Source organism: Cajanus cajan, chromosome 10 (genome assembly GCF_000230855.2).
Source record: "Cajanus cajan strain Asha chromosome 10, NIPB_CcT2T_4, whole genome shotgun sequence".
Lineage (NCBI taxonomy): Eukaryota > Viridiplantae > Streptophyta > Magnoliopsida > Fabales > Fabaceae > Cajanus > Cajanus cajan.
This window is the reverse complement of record NC_138526.1, coordinates 40551164-40556868: the sequence shown is the minus strand read 5'-3', so window position 1 is coordinate 40556868 and position 5705 is coordinate 40551164. Positions and strand designations below refer to the sequence as shown.

General features: G+C 32.4%; 1 long non-coding RNA gene across 1 annotated transcript; it reads right to left on the bottom strand.

Moving 5' to 3' along the window:
- Nucleotides 1-2126: 2126 nt before the first annotated feature.
- Nucleotides 2127-4683, bottom strand: LOC145952832 (uncharacterized). Its single transcript, XR_014430325.1, has 2 exons — nt 3250-4683; nt 2127-2330 (listed from the first exon to the last, which is right to left on the bottom strand). It is a non-coding gene; the product is annotated as an uncharacterized LOC145952832 (long non-coding RNA).
- Nucleotides 4684-5705: the final 1022 nt, after the last annotated feature.

The following is a 5705-nucleotide window of genomic DNA, read 5'->3' as shown; positions in this document are numbered from 1 at the left end:
TTTGACACTAATTTAAGTTAACATTTAACATCACTAATTTATTTTACTTTAACAAGAATAAAAAAAATAAGTCTTACTACAAGAAATATTACATATAATGACATATAAAAAATGTTATTATTAGTATAATATATATATATATATATATATATATATATATATGACATATAATTATAAGAATGGAATTTAATTAGGTTTTAGGATAAACTTGCTTTCAAAGATAGTTTTTAATTAAGGGTTGCTTTTGATCGCTATTAGGAAACCTTGATTCCACAACAATGAATATAAGATTTCTGTGCACTATTTACTCTAATTTTCCTCCTGCATTATTTTATTATACATAAGAAAGGACAGAAATTTAATCAAACAATATCCCTAATTATGTAATTATTAGAAACTTTTAAAATATTTTTCTTAAAGGAATTATTGAATAATAAAAAATAAAAATAATAAAATTTAATTTAGTTCATTCAGTTTCCTTACACACTATATATCCTTTGGTGTAATAGAAAATAAAATAAAATTACATAAAATAAAATTATAAGTTAATTAAATTAATTAAAAGAAAAGGTCAAGATTGCGATTACCAAGCTCACAAAATATTACATAAAAAGTTTAATTTGGCCCAATCATAAATTAGGTTTGTTCAATCTTCTCCTACCCATTATCATACATATGGGTTGGAATTATTTATTGTGGTGTCTCTTTTCCAACTTCTACAACTTTTAATGAAAAGTTGAAGCAGCAGGGGAATACTCAGAAGTACTGTACAAAGCTAATGTTCAGTACTGATTGATTTTGCACCCAGGCTTGTTCATGAGTTCTTTCACTTGTCATAACTCATAACAGCTTTCAACTCTTCTCATTGTTTGTGTTTTTATTTTAATCTCCATATTTGTTTGACGTCTTGTAATTTTATGGTTGCTTTTTTTATTATTTAAAAAAAAAACTTAGATATAATGTTGTAGGCTATGTTAATATATACTGTTCTCTAATTAAAGTAGTTAAGGAAAAACAGTTTCTCCATATATAAGATAATAAGTTAAAAATAAGTTTTGTAAATATTATTATCAAAGAATTTCTACAAATTAACTTACATACAAACTAATTTTAATTTTTAAGAAATTTATGTTCTCTCTATATATATATTATAAATGCTTACGAAATTTTTTATCTCAAAACAGGTAGTATCTCTATTGTGAGGGGTTTTAAAGGATATATTTAGTCTTCATTATGTTTAGATTCAGTTCAGCATTTCTATGAAGTCGGATTGGTGTTTTTTTACTGGATTAGGTGACATTTTCCTTTTAAGCTCATGGGTGGTATATCTAGTAATCTTTTTAGGGTTTAATAGTTATCTATTGTAGTAGTGTAGAGTAAAAAATTGTTGTTGCTTTTAAGATAAATTTGTGAATGTCAATAAATTTGATATAAATAAAAGTTTGTGATTAAATAATTGTATAAAATTGTTTTACATGGTTATTATATAATTTTTTTCTCATCTTTTTATTTTTGGTTAGGCACGACTTATATTTCAACCCATTTATTATCTATTTTTTGATTGATTAATCCTTTATATTGGAATGGGGAAGTCAAATGATTTGGTAGTGTCTCATAAGGGGTTGAATCAAGATAATTCTAAATTAGAGTTTTTGATTTTTGTTCATCCTTCACTGCAATAATATCTTAAGGTTTGCAACAATAACTTGGAATACGTCTTTGATCACAATATATACTTTCTTTTCTCAAACACATTATTCTTTGATATTACAATTTTTCAATTTGAAATGACATTCTTTTTATTTGATAAGAAGGTATAATGGGCTTCTATCAAGTAAATCCTTATAAGAGTAAAGTGGTATCTTTAGTCGTAATTTTATGTCTAAGACAAGGTTCAGATCTCAATTTTTAGTTAAAGAACACAAGTATCAAACTACTTAAACTAACAAATTTTGACATTAAAATGACACTTTATCTCCAACATTTACCAACAATGTTACATAAAATAAATTACCTATAATGGAGGACACATGCAACATGTGACACCCTTACTACCCCAACACATATATGAAAAAAAATTTTATAATACATTTAAGAAGGTTAAATTTTCTAAGTTGGTAAAAGGGTTCACATAAAAAAAATTCGACAATCACATTAATAGAGATATAAAACATAAAACACAAGAGTTTTTCAAATTGTTTTCAAAACAATATTACAGTGCCAAATACACATAAATATTTCATCCTAGAAATCCTCTGCCCCGATGAGAGCATTCCCAGAATTTTAACTGTTGGCATCCTAGATGCCACTCGTAGCTGGATCTTCTTCTCCTAAAATATCCACAGTTTATACGGTGAGAAAAGAAAATATCTATATGCAAAGTACATACAAACACATCACAATATAATCTCATAATAACTCATTATTTAATAAAATATTCATAAGCATTTATCTATATATATATATGTGTGTGTGTGTGTGTGTATCATAATTTATCAACCATTCATCATATTCACATCTCAATTCACAATTACATCAATCCATCACAATCCACTTGAACATTACAATTCATTCATAATCCACACAAATTTCACTATGTCAAGGTCACGCTACCCTTTTTCCAACCTAGGGCCGTGCTCACCCCTGACATAACACTGTGCCAAGGTCACGCTACCCTTTTTAGTAGCCTAGGGCCGTGCTCACCCCTGACATAATACTGTGCCAAGGTCACGCTACCCATCAGCTTAGGGTCGTGCTCACCCCTGGTCATCAGTACCATAATCACATCTCATTCACATCTCAATCACATTCCACACTTCTCATTTCATAACTCAAATTCACATCACGTACATAATTCCACATCACATACACATCACATACACAACAGATAAGCCCAACAAAATGAGGGTTTACACACCCCTCAAGCAATTCACATCAAGATCATCCATTCTTAACGAGTAATATAGCAATAATATTCATAAATTATAATAATCAATAAGATAATCAATTTAATATAACAGTGAAACTCATAATTATTCCAAATTCTAGTTCACAGCACTTATGATTTCTTCTTTCTTCCCAGATCATTATTCCTACAATTTGGCATATCTATAGACCTCAACACATAATTTCAATAGAACTAATGATTCTTCAAATAAAATAATTATAAAATCATAATCCTAAGAAATTCTTCCTCTACCCAATTCCCTCATGTACTCTACATATAAATAATCCCCTTTTCCCCCGTACCTGGATGAATAGTAACTTGAGCAGAACCTTCTCTTCTTAGATAGGGACCAGAACTGTAAATAGACCAGAGCTTCCTCCTATGGATTCCTCTTGGTCTTCAAAGAGAAGAAGAGGAAATGAGAGAGAGTAGAAGAGAAGAGAGAATGAGAATTGAGGGATGGTTTGCAATGGAGAAGTGAAGGGCTATTTATAGCCTTCATAACACATTAAAATATAAGTAAAATGGGCTTAGTGGAGTAATATGAAATGAATTAGTGGAGTTGGTGGAGTTGGTAGAAGAATTAGTGGAGTTATTGGATGAGTTAGTGGTGCTGGTGGATGATTTAGTGGACACGTTCTTAAGCACGATGATTTAGACCTTCTAGATGGCAGAATTTGGTCAGGTGGTCTTCATGAAAGTTTTAGCCGTGGCTGTTATCTTTTCAGTCGTTTTGGAATCACCGAAAAAGGAGGTGTATAACTCCAGATATGACCGTTTTAGTGAATAGGAGTCAGGCTGCCAGCGTGAGTCAAAGCTGTTGCGGTGTTTAGAATATTTAACATGGTAGATGAAGGAATTTGAAAATGGTTTCTTCATAACAGTTATACTATTTTCTCTTAGCTTTCCATTGATACAAATTTTGCATCATTTGGACAACCACAGACCGAGTTATGCCCCAAAAACCGAGGCTTGCCAGTCAGCCCTGCGAAAACGATTTTAACAAAAAGAAAGTTTTTCAACTATTTAATTAAGTCCATTAACACACCTATCTTTCTAAAACCTACAATTAATCATAAATGGAGTGTAAATTAGCTACAATTGAAATAAAAGATAATCCTCAAATTATGACCAAATACTATGTAATAATAATAATAATAATAGTAATTACCATTTTGAAAATTGGGATGTTACAATACTTCCCCCCTTTTAAGAAATTCGTCCTCGAATTTCCGCAACGAAGAGGTTTGACTATGACTTGTTCAAGATTCTTTCTAAACTTCCTAGGAAAACCCACAACAAGGTCTAGACACATTATCTCATTTCCAAATAGGAACATCTAAAGGCTACAAAAGTCCTAAAGGCTTCTAATGTTTTGTCTCAGACTTATACTATACTAAATATGAGTACACACCATCCTCTATTCCTCTCTACACTTAAGGCCACCAAAATATCTTTTTAAGATTTTGGTACATCTTAGTGATTTCTGGATGGATACTAAGAATACTCTTATGTCCTTCTTCTAGGATTGCTTTATTAAACTCTAGCACACTATGAATGTATAACCTATCCTTAAATCTTAAAATTCCATCCACTCCAAATTTAAACTCACTCTCCATACCTTAATTCAACTTCTCTACTTCTATTCTCATCTTAGACCATCACGCTTCTGCTGCGCCACTCTGATACATTTTAGTAACTCCTAAATAAATTTGAAGAGTTCTTATGTCCTTTCAAGTTTACTTAGCCTCATATCTTATAGCCTCATATCTTATCACCAAATGAATCAACTAATTATGTTTTTCCAATTTCTTTCAAGAATTCACTTGTTACTCAAGTCATACCTAGTTTCACACTACTAGGAGTAATCTAAAAAAATCCATTTCTCTAATCATAAAGGAAGATAAATATAAAGGTTTACTACTCAAAACATCGGTTGCCATAATGGCTTGGCCGAATAATCAATAAGATCAAAATCTTATTTCTCAACGAATTATAACTATTTCTTTTGGTTAATAGATATTTAAAGCTATTATGATCGCTAAATACCTCAAGCTTAGAATACATAGGAGTTTGATGACTACATCAATCCCAAACTTAGAGATTAGCTCTCCATATTACAAGAAATCACCAAGTTACAAGTTGAGAGGTAGAAGAAGAAGATCCTTTGAAGATTCGCGTTCCCACGAGCTCCAGAGTACTCTGTTTTTTTCTTCCTCTCGTGTCTGTCTACCTTTCTCTCTCTTTCTTTCCTTATATATGAAAACAGAGTAAGCAAGAGAGATATGAATCCGCTCAGCGCCTCGAAACGGCTGAGCGGATTGAGAGTTCTTCACCATGAAGAAACCTGAATTCTTCACCATGAAGGAACCTAGGCGCTGAGCGCCTTAAATCCGCTCAGCGCCTTGGAGGCGGTAAACATACTGGGACCAATCCGCTGAGCGGATGGTGATGGCTGAGCGAATTGGTGGCAGAGAGTATCATTTGTTTCTGGATGCAAATCCGCTGAGCGCCTTGTATCCGCTGAGCGGATTGCAGGCAGAGAGCACCTTCACATTTCTGGATGAAATCCGCTGAGCGGATTGGAAATGGCTGAGCGGATTGGAGGCAGAGAGCATTCCTTTTCTTCCAGGGACCAATTCGCTGAGCGGATATGATCCGCTGAGTGCCTTCATTGTGGAAACTCTCTGTTCTTATTCCGCTGAGCGCCTCAGAATGGCTGAGCCATTCTTCTCCAGGTTTCAAATCCTACAAAATA